This window comes from Vulpes vulpes, chromosome 9 (genome assembly GCF_048418805.1).
Source record: "Vulpes vulpes isolate BD-2025 chromosome 9, VulVul3, whole genome shotgun sequence".
Lineage (NCBI taxonomy): Eukaryota > Metazoa > Chordata > Mammalia > Carnivora > Canidae > Vulpes > Vulpes vulpes.
The window spans coordinates 39,175,594-39,192,863 of record NC_132788.1 but is presented as its reverse complement, the minus strand read 5'-3'; the positions used below and the strand labels follow the sequence as shown (position 1 = coordinate 39,192,863).

Below are 17,270 nucleotides of genomic sequence, written 5' to 3'. Positions count from 1 at the left end.
TAAAAAAAAAAAAAAGGAGGGATATCTGGGTGGCTCAGTGGTTGAGCATCTGCCTTTGGCTCAGCGCATGATCCTGGGATCAAGGGGGGGTTGGGGAATAAGTCCTTCTTATGGGCAACACAACTTTCATAACCTGCTTCCTACAGGAACAAGCTTCTTTTAGGTCTCAGCCAGTAATCTGTGGACAATTCTGCTTCAAAGTTTCTTTGACAATATAACTCCATCAAAATTTTAGGAGGTTCCTAATACACTTGCCTTTAGTCAGTGCCATGTCTTAACACCCAAATTTTTTGCTAGATACAGTCCTCAGATCTGTTTTTTCATTCCTGACCTTGTCTCTCTTAATACTAGGGAACTTGAAGTTATTAGTTTAAGTGGGAAAACCACACTGTTAATTGGATCTTTGCCATGAGGCTCCATCACTCTGTACAGCTGCAAAATCTAAGTTTATGCCAGTTGAAGCCTTTTAAATCCTATGTCTCACTACTTAAGGTTAGCTTTTCCATCCTTTCAGATCCTTAATCTTGGCATTCTCCCTTCTCTTACCTATCTGCTTGCAAAATAGCCAATTTACTCGGAGCTCCTCACTTTCCAGCACCACCTTGCCAAATGCACCTGCTGATAATATTATTCTTTCCTGTCACATCCTCTAGAGCCATTGGCTCCCTGAGCACATGACCTGCTTGCAAAGTTATTACAGGTGACACTTTTGTCAGGCACACACAACATGAGCCTCCCTCTTCTCACAGCCTGGTATCCGTTTTCTTGCAGCCCACAACTTCACCACTGAGCCAGGGTTGCTGCATGTTTTAACCTGCACTACTATTTGCAGCACCAATTTCTAAATTAGTCAGGATTGGCCAACTGCTGTATCCAACAATTTCCTAAAACTGTAACATTCATTTCTCAGTCACACAAAGGTCATGATTCTGGGTAGTTTTTGTACAACTTGCTTCTTGAAGCTCAAAAATTTAGATCTCTTATATCTTGTGACCCACCTTCAACACAGGGCCTCCAAGGCTGTTTTGGAAGAAGACCATGTGTAGGAATTTCATTTGGACTATAGGTGCAAATAGTGCATATTTCATCTGCTCACATTTTATGAAAACTAATCATACTAGCCGAAACTAGATTCAAAAACGTTAGGCATAAACAGCTACAAAAAGCCCGGGAAATTTAAAAAGCAGCAGCAGTGTGGAAAATATCATCTTCCTATGTGACAAGGATGAAACTGGAACAGTTTGGTGGACCCATAGCTTTGGCTTTCCCAAAGCAGTTACAGATTGGAGCAGGAGGTCATATTGTTCTGAAAATTAAGACTTAAAGAATTAAGAGGACTTTTTTTTTCAATTAATAGCTTTATTTTTCCTCAATATACACTTAGAAAATAAGTCTAAGAAAATGTTTCATGAAATAGACCAGAGGACTATATACAAAGTGAAGAGTTCCAAATCAGCAAGACAAAGTGCACGGATGAAGCATTCTCCCCTCAGGGCCACGGCAGCCTAGGACCGGTCCCATCAGAGGTGAGGCAAGCTCTTGGTTGGCTTTTGAGTTCAGCTGAGGAATTGTGCTGATCTTCAGGAGTTTGCTGCTTACATACTTATTTTTGATGGCGATGAATTTCGTTAAGTTTTCATTAACTTTCACTACATTTTTGGCCATGTGCTTGCTGCATGACTTCCAATAGTTCATTCTCTGTGTATCCAGTATAATACTGCTGCTCTAAGTTCCATTTTCCTTGGCCCAGAATCTTTTGGGACAGACAGGAAGCAGCCGCGGCCACCTTTGAAGGGTGATAATGCACCATGTCGTAGTCAATGAGAGTCAGCTCCGTGAGATATTTGGCTAAAGTGTGCTGTTCCACATCAACCTCCCCAGCTTTTGATGCCTGTTTTAAGAAATGCAGTGGCAAAGGTCGACCCAGCTCAAATTTCAGTTCTTTCAAAATCAATGTTTCCATTTCTTGGATCTGGGAACTGGTATAAGCATTGTCTGTGATGTAAACGAAATCTTCAATATTTGGAGAAAACATCTCCTCATACTTGGAAGCCAAGAGCAAAGCTGTAATCCCAACCACCTGAAGCTTCTTACGAGAAACCAGCTAAACCTGTAAAACTCGGTCCATGGTGGCGATGCACATATACAGAGTCTCCTGCAGCAGCCTAAACTTGGAGTGGACTTGCACCAGCCAGTCCACCAGGATGGCACGCATGCATCTGTTTATCTCTCTTCCATCTAAGAAGTGTGGATTTATGGACTGCAGAACCTCATGCTGCCGTAGATACTGGTAGATATCCTTAACATAGTCACTGCAGAGCTGAGGGCTCTCCCAGTCCTCATTATCAATGTCCTCAATTTTGCAGAGCAAGGCATCAGAGAAAGCTTGGCAGTAGATACTATGATTGAGAAGTGGGATTACACTGAAGACATGAATAAGGCATGCATTTCTTCTATTAAGCAAAAAAGAAAGGCAATTAGAAGTCTCCAGAAAACCCAAAAGCCATAGAAAAAAATTATGCTCTGGGATGCCTGGGTGGCTCAGCAGTTGAGCATCTGCCTTTGGCTCAGGGCATGATCCCAGAGACCCAGGATCAAGTCCCACATCGAGCTTCCTACGTGGAACCTGCTTCTCCCTCTGCCTATGTCTCTGCTTCTCTCTCTCTCTCATGAACAAATAAAATCTTTAAAAAAAATAAAATTATGCGCTGAATATGAAGGAAAATAAAAAGATGCATGACATTGAACAGTTGATGGAATATAAAGAGATGGAAAGAGGAATAGAAAGAAACCATTTGTCCTCAAAGCCTGTCATAGTTTCATTAAGGAAGATCCAAGGCCAGTGAAATTGAACAGAGAACTGTAGAGAAGGAAAGTTAATCCTAGAGTATTACTTGACTCAGCAGGATAAAAGGAATGTAAATACTGTTCATTGGCTTTCAATGCATAGACTCAACATGCAATGAAGCACACAATGCTTAGAATACAAATATTAACAGCTATGAAAATATAAAGCAAAAGTGTAGTTAATAGAAGAGTAGACAGGTATAGCTAGGTATAGGTAAAGGTATAGTTAACAGAAGGAGGAAAACAAAGAAGCATCCATTTATATAACAGAGTTGCTATGGACTGAATTGTTTCTCTCAAATACATGTGTTGAAACTCTAACCCCTGATGTGACTGTATCTGGATAAGGTTTTTAGGGAGATAATGTTAAAGGAGTTCAGAAGGGTGAGGTCTTCCTCTACTAGGACTGGTGTCCCCATAAGTAGAGGAAGAGATCTCTGTGCAGAAGTCATGGGAGGACACAGTGAGGAAGTGAGCCAGAAGGAAAATCTTCACCAAAAACCAAACCTGACAGAACCGTGATTGTGGACTCCCAGAATCCACAACTGAGTGAGAAAATTAGTCTGTTGTTTGAGCCTCCCCAGCTGTGGTATTTGGTTATGGTGGCTCAAGCCAACTAACATAGGAGTCAAGAGACTAAAGTTGATGGTAAAAGGGTAGAGATTTAAAAATATAAAGTTATGATGAACCCACTAAATTCTACTCATAAAATAAATATAACATATATTATCTAACTAGAATTTCAAATAAAATTTTGGGATAGAAAGCAAAAATAAAAATATAAAGTTATGAAGGTCAATAACCAAAAGAAAAATTTTAAATTATCAAAAGTTGAGACAAAAAAGAGGAATAAGTATGTATGTGTATGCTCTCAAAATGACTGCTTATCTCAAGTAGGCAGAAGAAAAGGCATCAGGAGGGAGGAGAATAAATGGGCCTTGTTCTTGGGCAACGTCCTCAGAGATCTGCAAGGAAATGGGGTCTGTGCACCCATGCCCAAGACAGACATGGTGATTGGCAGCTTTAAGGTATTAGGCAGTGGTCCCTGCCTCCTGTATTCGAGCACTTGTGTAGATTTATCCCCTTGAGTATAGGCTGCACCTGGCACCTTGCTTCTAATAAATAGAATATGGTCAAAGGCATGTGAGATGTCATGAGGTTAAGTGACAGAAAGGCTCCAAATTTCATCTGGCCATCTTTCTGGTTCTCTTTTGCTTGCTCAGGTGAATGCCAGCTGCCAAGTTGTGAGCCACCCTGAGGGAAAGGTCACCCAGAAAGATGCTAAGGGAGGCCTCTGGCCAACTGCCAGCAAGGACTTCTCGCCTTAAGTCTGACGGCATGTGAAGAATTGAATCCAGACAAAGAGCACATGAGTGAGCTTGGCGACATCCTCCAATTGAGCCTTCAGATGGGATGCAACCCTAGAAGACACTCATCTCGATTGCAACCTCATGAGAGACCTTAATATGGCTAACGCACACCTGAATTCTTGCCCCACAGATTCTGTGAGATAATAAATGTTTGCTGTTTTTAAGTCTAATGTTTGAGGTAAATTGTTTCACAGCAATAGGAAATAATTTTTTATTTGTAAAAAATTATGATTTACTTTTCTCATTCAGAGTTGTGGCCAAAGTCACTGCACCATCCTTCTCACATCTGGGGTATGAGAGAGACTGCCATTTGTCTACCAATAATCATTCTCCTCATCTTCCCCATTAACACAGTCTGCTCATATTTACTACCTTACCTCACTTCCTTTGATGATGCTCATGTCATATACTTTAGGCTAAACAATCTAAAAGCAGTTTGGGGGAGGGGGCATCCAGGAAAGACCCTGAAAAAAGGACCATACCCAGCTGGCACATGTGTTTTTACTGCTCGTCCTTTCTTGCTTCATTCCCACATGAGCCCAGGGCTGGAGCCACAGCAGCCACGATGTACTGTGAGGCAACAAGCACATGCTATAAAAGCATGAGCAGAAAGACAGGAGTCCAATCTGCAATGGCATCCTGGAAATGTATACTAGCCCTGATCTGACTACCATAGAGCCACTAAATTGGTTAAGCCATTGTTTGTCTGCTTTGTTACTTGCAGCCACACTTAGTTCCTAAGTCATACACAGGTTCTTGGCATGGCTGCTGAGACATAGGTAATGCCACCTGAGCTCACCATTTAAAAGCATTCCTTGTGCCATACATAATGGATCCATGGTATCTACTGATATCTCCTATGAAAGAGGATTTATCTCAGAAGAAACTTATTTTCTATTTTACACAAATTCCTGTTTATAGTAAAAAGCATGATGTTTCTAGGACATTTAGTATAGGAGAAAATAGACTCAGAGACCGTCAGCGTAGTGTAGCAAGATATGACACCCATTATGGTCCTTAGCCAATAATTCAATAAAGGATTAAAATATTTCAATAAATTATTAAATACATATCTTATGCTTTAAGTATATACAGCATATATATAACCTTCAGCATGGCAACTCCACTTCCACTCTCAACTTAGGTTTCCTTAGGGAAATAATTTGATAAGTAGGAAATACAGATGCTATCAGGGAAGTTTTCAGATAAGCCATGGGAATTCCAAAAGACCTTTTACATTTATTTTTTAAAATTGTATTTATTTGAGAGAGATCGTGCACAAAGAAGGTAGGGGCAGGGACCGAGGGAGAAGCAGACTCCCCACTGAGCAAGGAGCTTGGCAAGAAGCAGGGCTTGATCCCAGGACCCTGGGATCGTGACCTGAACTGAAGGCAGACACTTGACTGAGCCACCCACGTGTCCCAAGACCTTTTAAATTTCTATTTGACTTAGATTAGCCGTGCTCTGCTTAAAATCTTTGACGACTTCTATTGCATATAGGATTAAATACAAATCCCTATGTGGGTTTCCAGTCACAGCCACAGGGTCCAGTCCCTCCTTCCTTTCTCCCCACTTCCCTCTGTACTCTTCCACGCTCAAAAGTTCCTATTCACTTATGCAGAGCAGAACCATCTCCTTGTTTATAGTCTCTTCCCACCTAAACCATCAAATCTTCACCATCTACCACCAAGTTGTTAAGATATTATTTGCCTCCTTTTTTATGGGTGCTAGCTCTTCAGTTTCTGTCCCACTGAATTTCCTCAGCTAACCCTGTTGGTAGATGTATTGTGTCATTCTTTATTTTTTTTTAAGATTTTATTTATTTATTCATGAGAGACACAGAAAGAGGCAGAGACACAGGAAGAGGGAGAAGCAGGCTCCATGCAGGGAGCCCGATGTGGGACTCGATCCCGGGTCCCCAGGATCACACCCTGAGCCGAAGGCAGTGCTAGACGGCAGAGCCATCTGGGTTGCCCTGTGTCATTCTTTCTTACTCAGAAATACTTAGTCCAAGCTCTTCAGGGTGGTATTCAAGTTCTTTCACCAACTGACCCACCTCACCTTTCTAGGTAGGCTCATGGCTGTTGTTAAATTGAACTTGACGTAATCAGTTTGAAGCCATGATCTCTAGGTGCCTTTTCTAATTGTAAAGATGAAAACTAGGAACAAGTGGTGTGTTGGGAAATGTGATTACTGACTAACCCATGGGATGGACCTGGGTACTCAGAGGCTCCCCACTCATCCCCTGTCCTTGGAACATGGGTTCTACGTCTTTCCCACTGCCAAGGCTGCTTCATGAGCAGAGCCTCGAGATGGTGATGTGATATTGAAAACACCTGCACAGTATATGTGACTGAGCTCAGTTAGGGCCTCTTTAAGAGCTTTTAAGATCTGGAGGGCAGGTGTGGGGATCCATTAGTCTTGCTGCCACCAAAGACAGGCCTCAAATGTTTGTTCCTTTTGCTATGATTAAAACTGCTACCTACCACGCTGGAGTGGCCTGCCTCTTTGGTGTCTCCCGCTCTCTGTGTGTGGGGGCAGGTCTCAGATTACACCAGGAAAGCTCCCAAGAGGGCCTGGAAGCCACAGATGCAAAACCCTCATGGGCACATCATGCCAATGTGCCTGAGCACACAAATCATCTTCAGGTTAAGAAGGTCTATCATTCAACTCCATCCACGATCATTCTTGGTAACTCCTCAGAGTTGTATTCACCATTAACATAGACAACAAATCTAACCAATATTGATCACACCCCCTATATATATGTGTTTTTTTTTTTCCTGGAAAATGCTATAAAAACAATGCGTATGAAGTGAGCCAAGTAGAAACCAAGAAATTGCAGAACATATTGAAAAGGGATTCACCTTTTGTCACAACTGACTGAACTCCCTCAATGGTTGCCACATCACACAGCAGCCAGAGCCTGCAAGGGTCTGGGCACATTCCAGCAATTAACTCTACTATTTTGCGTTTTGCCAAAGATGCATTAAGTACCCTACAAGGCGCCTTTTACAACAGCCAAATGGAGCCATAAGGGAAGCAGCTGAGCACACAGAAGGATCACTGGGAAAAGGGGCTTCAGCTGGAGATCTAATCTGGGCCATGGTTTCCAGGTACGTAGAGGACCTTGCTTAGAGGACAGCTGAGTGAAATGAGAAGGAAGCCGAACTGTGCACCTCCAGGGAGGTCTTAACTCACTTGATGTCTTAACCCCCAAATCTTGAGAAAATGTCCAAAACACACTATTACCTTACCAGCATTTGGGGAATCAGATGAAAATACCTGGATTCTGTCTTGGGGTTGGCACACACAGTGTCTTAAGTGAAAAGAACTTTTTCAAGATCAGTAGGAACACCTCCCTGACATCTCTGAAAGGGGGTTGTGCTCCCAGCAGGAGGTGGGGGGGATGGGAGAGGACCGAGTCAATGTGAACTCAATGCCAATGAAGAAGGAAGGTGCCCTGGCTGCCTTGGAGGTTACACGAGGGGATTTTCAGGAAGGCTGGACTCATTTTATGATTCATCGATGCTTTTACATGCCTTTGTAGTAAATATTTATCATGCAGCCACAACCGGACACACATTTTGCTAGGCCTTAGGGTGACAGCATGAAACACGAAAAACCAATTACCTGAACAGCACACAGGTTACTATCTGGTTAGGGGAAAAAACATTAAATACAATTTACTTTGACAGAGTCTTGCCTATTCCCTAAAAACTGGCATTTCCCAGCCATTGAGGCTCATTGAGAAAAGATTTCCTGACATACAAACTAGCCCAGCTGTGGACCACCCTATGGAAATCATTTGGGAAGATTTCTTGTCCCAAAGCTCCCTGTTAAAAATCTCATTTCCACTCAGGAAATCTTTCCTCATGGAAAGGAGCTTATGAAAAACATCTGCTGTCCCTTGCCAGACTGCATCTCTCAAGGCTGATTGCTCAGACTTTCTGTCTGTGGTTGTTTGGTTTCTTAAGAAACGGGACACTAGGTGGAACCTGTGTTCTGTCCATGTCCTCTCTAAACAGGCCAGCCACAGCCTCACGTGGCCTCCACTGTTCCATCCATTTCTCTGACTTCTGCTCTCGGGCCACTACTGGCCCCTACCCTAGACAGAATGAAATGCAATATTCACCAAAAAGTAGATGATCACACATAAATAAGGTTTTCCCTGCATTCATTTTATCCCTTAAGTCAGGATTTTTGTCCCGTTATCCTAAAGATTCTATTTATGCACCTTGTCCAGAGAGACCAGCCACACATAATGCTTTGAAAAGTAAAAACAGGGCCACCTGGGTGGCTCAGTGGTTGAATCTCCGCCCTTCACTCAGGGCGTGATCCCAAGGTCCTGGGATCAAGTCCCGCGTCAGGCTCCCCGCATGGAGCCTGCTTTTCCCTCTGCCTGTGTCTGCCTCTCTCTGTGTCTCTCATGAATAAATAAATAAATAAAATCTTAAAAGAAAAACTAAAAACAAGCTCACCTGGCTAGCTCGGTAGCAAGGGTATGCCACTCTCTGTGGGGGGGGGAGGAGGGAGGTCGTGAGTTCGAGTCTTATGTTGGGCGTAGGGATTACACAAAACTTTAAAAAAGTACTAAAAGCAACTAAAAATTGATGACGATACCCTTGGACGAGTCTCGTTTCGAGAATTTTGTCTCTGCAGAACAAGGAGGCCACCCCTAGGGTGCCTTGGAGTTTTAACATCTAGGAATCTTCATTTCTGTGCTGACAGGGGGGGATCTGGAGAGACACGGGGCCTCTGAACCTGGGGACACACAGCCAGGCGCCCGCGCAGCACCTCCCAGGGTGTGTGTGTGTGTGTGTGTGTGTGTGTGAGAGAGAGAGAGAGAGAGAGAGAGAGAGAGAGAGAGCTGGGCCGAGGGAGAAGGGAGGAGGTCCTGTGAGTACATGGAGCCCAGGACCATTCCCTTCGTGCTGAAGCATCCTTCACGATGTCTTCCACTCATCCCACCTGCCAAACAGCCACAGGCGCCGAACACCGCACACAAGGGGAAGGAACAAGCCTCCTGAGGCGCCCCCGCAGGTAGACGTTACCTCCAGCTGCCGCCAGGACGCCAGAATTCGTGGGTCCCACTCCGCCTTTTTTTTTTTTTAATATTTATTTATTTATTCATTCATTCATTCATTCATTCATTTATTTATTTATTTATTTATTTATGATAGAGAGAGAGAGAGAGAGAGAGAGAGCCACTCCTCCTTTCAACCACCCTGGGCTCCTCTCCGGCCCTCCCGAGACTATAGGCCGCAGTGCCCGCTCACCTGCGCAGCGCTGAGCCGGGTTCGGGCCGAGGCGGAGACGGGCAGGTGGGACGCGGCGCAGGTGGGGCGGTGGGGGCGGGGCTGGGGGCGGGTGCAGGGGGCGGGGCTGGGAGCGGGGCTGGGGGCGGGGTACCAGGGCGTGGGCGGGCGCCCTGGCTGGGCGTCTCCTTGCCTCTCTCGTGGCAGGTGCACAGTAGGGCGCAGGGGTGAGCGGAGGAGTTTGCGCCTGGGTGTGCTTAGGCGTGTGAGCCGCGCCTGCCCGCGCATTTTAATCCGCTAAAGGAAGGAGAGTGCCCCCCAGAAACCCCGAGGCGCACTGTTTGTTCCAGACGGCCTGGGGATGGGTCGGCTCTGTGTAGAGGGTTCCCTGGGAGCTCAAAGGAAGATGAAGCGTCATGGGGAATGTTCTGGACACATGCAGCCTTCTCCTTCCTCACCCCCCCGACCAGCTGCTCCTGAACCTCCCCCGGGGCAGTGGTTCTCAGCGCGGCGCCAGCGTCGCTGGGGAACTTGCTAGAAACGCAGGTTCTCGGCCCCACCTCCCCATCCCTGCAAGCAGCCGCTGGGCGGTTGACTCTCTCCCACCCGAGCTGTTTCCTCAAGGTCTCCAGGTGGTTCCCAGCAGGCTAGGAGCGCCCACTGGCGCCCACAGGGACCCTCCGTTGGGTTTTATCACTGAATGCGGGGAGCACACACGCAGGACCTTCAAACACACCCACACACTGGCCACACCTGCATGTGTTTCGCTTTTTACCAGTTTAACCAGCTGTTCAGATAGAAGCCCAGATCCCGCGGAGGGCTGACCGTGGATAGCCATGCCCTGGAAATTCTTTTCCCAGACACTTGGATGATGAAAAACTCGACAAGAGCATTCTTGTGTTTCACATTACACTGTACCGGAGATTTGGCTTTCAAGCCACAGGTAAACCAGTAGAGTCACTGAGCCATGTGTTTCTTTCCTCTTCCCGCCCAAACTCACGTGCATAAAAAATATTTTTCCAGAGTCCGTTGTCTGGTCTTTATTTTGTTCATGTTTTTTTAGATATTTAAACTTTTATTTTTTTTATTTTTTTAAAAAAGATTTTATTTATTCATGAGAGACACAGAGATAGGCAGAGGGAGAAGCAGGCTCCCTGTGGGGAGCCTGCTGTGGGACTCAATCCTGGATTTTGGGATCATGCCCTGAGCCAAAGGCAGATGCTCAACAACTGAGCCACCCAGGCGTCCCAAACTAGGGCGTTTTTTATTTATTTTATTTTATTTTATTTTATTTTATTTTATTTTATTTTATTTTATTTTATTTTATTATTATTTTATTTTATTTATTTTATTTATTCTAGAGAGAGAGAGAGAGAGGCAGAGACACAGGCAGAGGGAGAAGCAGGCTCCATGCAGGGAGCCTGACATGGGACTCAATCCTGGGATTCCAGGATCAGGCCCTGGGCTGAAGGTGGCGCTAAACCACTGAGCCACCTGGGCTGCCCAGATATTTACACTTTTAAAATAAATTTCTGAAGCTTCTAGTAAAACTGGTATGAGCAAATGTATATAAACCACTTTCTTCATTTGTTTGATCACATTATTTTGATTCTTTCTCTGAAATGAGATTTCTTCCCCCCCCCCCCATTCCCTCTTTTTGTTTTGATAGATGCTTATTTGATTGTCTATCTTAGATCTAAACTATATTGGAGCAACCTTTAAAATTCCAGTCCAAGGGAGAGACCCCGGGTGGATCAGCAGTTAAAGCCTCTGCCTTCAGCTCAGGGTGTGATCCTGGAGACCTGGGATCAAGTCCCACATTGAGCTTCCTGCATGAAGCCTGCTTCTCCCTCTGCCTGTGACTCTGCCTCTCTCTCTTTCTGTCTCTCATGAATAAATAATTAAAATCTTCCAAAAAAATAAATCAAAATAAAACAAAATTCCAATCCAGGGCACCCAGGTGGTTCAGTGTTTGAGCATCTGCCTTTGGTTCATGATTATCCTGATCCTGGGGTCCTGGGACCAGTTGCAGGTCGGGCTTCCCATGGGCAGCCTGCTTCTCCCTCTGCCTATGTCTCTGCCTCTCTCTGTGTGTCTGTTATGAATAAATAAATAAAATCTTTAAAAACTACAATCCATTCATGTTTTTTTCTTCCTCCCATGGTCAAGTCTATGTATTTCCTGGAAATTCCTACCTCTGGTTCTTCTCCTGTCCTCTTGATTTTCCTCCATGGCTGTGGTTCCTTTGCTTACCAAACTACTGCTTTCTATAGGCACTGAGTCTTTGTCCCTGTCTCCTCCTAGTAATTATTTCAGATATGTGTTCAGCTGATGGCAGCCATCTGGTCAGGACCTCATGCTCTAACCATTCTTGATTAGCCCCATTTTACAGCTGAAGTTAACTCAGTGATAGTCATCAGCAAACACGGGGCCTTCTTGTCTCTCATATTTAGATAGATATTTGAATTATTTTATAATTAATAAAATCTCTCATAAATGAGAACAGGGAATTCAAATTCATTCACTGTGATGTGAATTGTTCTGAGTTAGGAAGAAATCTACAGGGATCTTTTCTCCTGAAATACTGATTCAAGTATTTGGTACGCTACAAGTCCAACGAGAAGACACCAGGGGGCGTGAGATACTTTTTTTGCCCCCTCTGGCCAGCCCAATCACCTAGTTGATGAAGAAAACACTTCCCTCCAATGTTATGTTTGTGACCTTTCCACCTAGGAGACCTCTTTTTTTCCCATAGTTTATATATTTTCCTATTATGAATCTTCTTTTTTCCCCCATCCACCTGTCCAGTGTACAAATCTAACTGGTTACATATTACCTAAAAATAAAATATCTGGGCCAGGAGATTAATATTTGTCTGTTTCACATAATTTACTCCCAAAGCAGTAGCTGAAGCCTGGACATACATTCTCTCCTGTATCAAACAGCATCCTTTTACTTCAGAATATTAGGATGTTCAAAAGGTGCTTTATGGGGAAAAAAATATGGTAGTCTTAGCATGGAGTAGGAAGTATTTCCTAGAAAATACTTACTGGGAAAATAATCCCACCAGTAACCCAAACAAAATGTAAATGACAGGCATGATATGGTTTTCAATAAATATTAGTTAACCTGGATGCATTTATAAGAGGTGCTTTAGGATCAGTAATATTCGACACTTTGAACCACATATACCCTAGGATTAAAAATAATTTTTCTGTCCTTTCTTGAATAATATTGGAGAATTTCAAAAGCAATTTGTTTCATTTTCCAAATTGTCAGTGTTCTTATAACAATGAATTTTTTACCTGCCCCCTTAGAGATTCTGAGGGTCTGTCTGTTTTGGTTGGGGAAGTAATCAGCTTAGGTACTGAGAGCAGCAGGACTCTATCACGTTACTGACAGGAGACAAATGACAAATGTTGAGTTTGCTTCTGTTGTCATCTCAGATCAAACTCCCTGCCCTTTTTATCCACCTGCCCAGGCTGTCTTCAGACTTCTGGTAGAGTTATCTATCATCCAACTACGTAACCTTGGCAAACTACGGGAGTGACCGTTGAATTCCATCCCCCCACCTGCAGAATCCGTCCGACCTGACTTCTCCCAGCCCCAGTCCCCTGCACCCCCTCCCATTCTCTTCTAGTCACAAGGCCTTCTCACCGGCCCTTTTCAGATGGGTTTGCCCTCTCAGAGTCTCCTCTCCCTGCCTGAAATGCCCACCGCCTCTTCTTCACTCAGCTTAGAAGCCTCCTCCCCACTCCCTTCATTGGCTTTCTCTTTTGAGCTCAGTTGAACCAGATCTGTTTTAGTGCTCATCACATCTTATCTTCATCCTATAGACTGCCTTTTACTCCTCTGTTCCCACTGCTTAATGCAGGTCTTCCACATAGTAGAAAATCAACGATTACTAGGTAAATAAAATTATGGCTAGGTTAATGGGATCATCTGTGGCTGAACTTTTCTGCAGGTTTAGTATCCTTACATCCCATGAGTGATTCGAAGAGTTTAACCGGGCCTTCAAAATCCATTCTTACGGAAAACAATGGATTTAAAGGAGAGAATTCCAGATCTAACTAATCATTTCAATCTATCATGTCTACTATATAAGGTGCTTTTGATTTCTGTTCCGTATTTCAGACAGTGTTCCTGAGTACACACAGGCGGCTCGCTCTAGCCACTCTTCATTCCCCAGGAGCACACCTTCCTAGAATCTGCACCGGCTAATTTTCATCTTCTAATTCCACTATCTCTCAAATACCTACAAACTAAATTTTTTGATGCTGCTTCCAGAAGTAGCTTTGGAACAATTAACTAAAAATTAGGCTAATCCAACAAAAAACTCCAGTACAGGAAGTAGGATTATGTTGCATTTCTTCTACTGGGTAAGTCGGTCCTTAACTTTCAAGAGAAAAAGATACTTTAAAACTTTTTTCTTGTACATAATACGTAACCTCATCCTGCGCCACAGTCTTTTCTGCTCCAGTTTCAAAATAGCAACTACAGCTGCCAGGAGAGACCCTTCCCCAGGAATTTTGAGGCCACTAATCAATTTCACAGCTGTAGGCAAAGCACTTGGCTGGGAAATGTTTTCTGCAAGACAGACAAGGTGCTTTGACCTTGTGGGGCAGCCAGAGGGTTAAGCCAAAGGAGTTAAGGGTAGCTGGAACAGAGGGAGGCCATAGGTGGGCTGGGCTTCTCTGCTCAGTACCTTTCCCTTCCCCACTTGCCTTGTTCACAAACTGAGCCAGGGAACAAGGAGACTCCAAGTCCTCCACCGGCCCCTGGGAGCAGAGATCTGGGAGGGTCAGAGCTGCTGCTCGGTTCCACCTCCCGGAACAGTGCACAAGACCCAACTTAAAGTGTCTAAGGAAGAAAGATTCTCCTTTTGAATGACATTTCTTCTTCTCTGGTGGTTTTCACCCTTGGTGGACATAGAACCACCTAAATGGTTTGTTGAAACACTTCAAGGCTCTGATTCCATGGGTCTGAGGAAAGACCCAAGGATGGGCACTTCTAACACTTCCTCCCATGATGCTGAGGCTGCTGACCCTGGAGCCACGCTGAGAGCCACTGCTCTTCTCTGCCCAGTCAGTCTACTGTCTTTCCCTCGAATATTTACTCACAAGAGTTTTCTGCTGTGTCTCTCCTACAAACACACTGCTTCACTCTCAACACATTTCTTCAAATGTCAGTTTGGACTAATCAGAGGAGGGCGGTAGACTAACAAGCATATGGTCAAATAATCATTCTTGCCTAATTTCAGAGTAAATGTGTCAGGAGAATAACAGAAAGGACTGTAATAAAGAATCATAATTTTAACAGATTTCCTCTCCTTAGGCTGCAGAACATATTTCATTGATAAGTTTCATGAACACTGTACACTTTTGCTGAGCATCTGTGCTGGTCTGTGGTGGGATTACAGCATTTCCTGTGACCCAGACTCTCTTTACCCAGAAAATCAAGATCGATTTCATGCACAAAGAGCAGTTTCCAAATGGAAGGTGACTTCTTCATTTCCTACCCAGAATACATTGTCCATCAGGCCATAGGGTGACTTCTTGTAAGTGAACATCTCCATTCTTGCTGGAGCCTGTCCCAGAGACTGTGTAGCTCAGTGGTTAAGAACCTGGTTCTGGAAGAATAACAACAACAACAAAAAACCTGGATCTGGAGGCAGACAGATCTGACTTGGATCTGAGAAATCTTCTGAACCCTCTGTTTTGTGCATGTGGATGCATTTTAAGTTATAAATTGGAGATGACAACTCTTAACTCATGGAGAAGTACCAAATCCATGCCTTGGTTGAATTCTTCATGGTCGAGTGGTAATCACCGAAGCCAAAGCCAAATATCACCATCATAACATAGATTTCTAGAATGAAAGAGTAAGCCTGAATTGTTCTAAAAATGTAACCATTAACTGTATCAGTTATGTATTGTCACAATACTGCAGTGCAACCACAAACTAAAGTGGCATACAATCATAAGTATTCATCTTTCACCATTCTCTTAGTCAGCTGGGTGGTTGTGCTGCTCTGGGTCAGAGCTAGAGGATCTCAGCTAGGTTCAAGTCTGCTCATGCACACGGCTGTAGTCACCTGGCAGGTCAGCTGGGGGCTGACTGGTCAAGGCTGCCATCCCCTCTGACACCCAGTCTCTGCTCTGAGTGGCCTCTCCTACCTATTCCAGGAGACAGTTGAGCTTGTTCTCAGGGCTCAACAGGGGTTCAAAGAGTGAGAGCAGAAGCATACAAACCAGTGAGGTCTCTAGAGATTAGGCTTAGACCTGGCATAGAAGTCACTCCTGCTGCATTCTGTTGGCTAAAGTAAATCACAAAGCTGCCCAGATTCAGAGTGGGAAAATAGACTCCACCTCTTCAAGGGAGGGTCTTCAAAGTCACATTGCAAAGGCTATGAATAAACGTTGGGGCAGAGAATGAGTCATTTTTTTTTCAGTCAACATACTATATTAATAAGGTTTATTTTTAAGATTTTATCAGCCAAATGTAATAAACCATTTTTAAAGATTTTCTTTATCAGGGCACCTGGGTGGCTCAGTGATTGGGCATCTGCCTTTGGCTCAGGTCGTGATCCCAGGGTCCTGAGATTGAGTCTGCATCAGGCTCCCCATGGGGGTGGAGCCTCCCTCTGCCTATGTCTCTGCCACACTCTGTGTTTCCAATGAATAAATAAATAAAATCTTTTTTTTTAATTAAAGAAAAAAAGACTTTATTTATCTAGAGAGAGAGAGAGAGAGAGAGAGAGAGAGAACATGTGCGAGTAGAGGGAGGGCCAGAAGGAGATGGAAAGAGAATTTCAGGCAGACTCTCTGCTGAGGTTGAAGGAGGGCTCAATCTCATGACCTTGCAATCATAACCTGAGCTGAAACCAAAAGTTGGATGCTTGACCCACTGAGCCACCCAGGCACTCCAAATGCTACAAATTTAACATTATGGAAAAGAAACAATTTCTTCACTGTCAGCTTCTAGATTTCTAGTAGCTACCTACATTTTTACAATACTAGCTAGAATTCGTTTTCACCTATGATTGGTAGAGAAGCAAGGGATTTGAGCAGCTCATTTCTAAGTAAATATTCTGTTCTTCTTCCTTTAGTCCTTATTATGGCTGGAGCAGAGATATTTATCCTGGATGTTGCCGTAGAGTAATGTGGGAGGTTTTCCTGTGAAATTCTTAGTGGTAAGGTTAACATGCTATTTTAAAGCATACATACAAAAAAATTGAAGAATTCCTAAATAGTTTTCTTCCTTAAAAGGGCCATGGCTTACATAGAATTTTTTTTAAAAGAAAAAATAAATACAATTCTTATTTAATGTTAAGAGTGCTACTGCACAAAGACAATCCTACAAAATCTACAATTATAATAAATTGATAATCATTATTCTGCCTCATATTATCATTTCAATATGCATGAAATGAACATTTGTTGACTCAAAAAAGGATGTATCTTGAAGCAGACACACTTTATTTTACATAATCTTAATGATTTCCATACTCAGCATAGTCTTACTAAAATATAGATTTAAACTTCAACTGATAGACTGATAGAATTCCAAACTACAAATGCACAAAAGTGATTTTCTGTCAAGTTTCACATAGAAGCACTTAACCTATATTTGAAAGCAAATGCTGTATTTCACTATTAAACTTTTTTTTTTTATGATAGTCACACAGAGAGAGAGAGAGAGAGAGTGAGAGGCAGAGACACAGGCAGAGGGAGAAGCAGGCTCCATGCACTTGGAGCCCGACGTGGGATTTGATCCCGGGTCTCCAGGATCGCGC

General features: G+C 43.6%; 1 pseudogene; it reads right to left on the bottom strand.

Moving 5' to 3' along the window:
- Positions 1 to 1,452: 1,452 nt before the first annotated feature.
- LOC112918519 (G2/mitotic-specific cyclin-B2-like) lies at positions 1,453 to 6,296 on the bottom strand (annotated as a pseudogene).
- Positions 6,297 to 17,270: the final 10,974 nt, after the last annotated feature.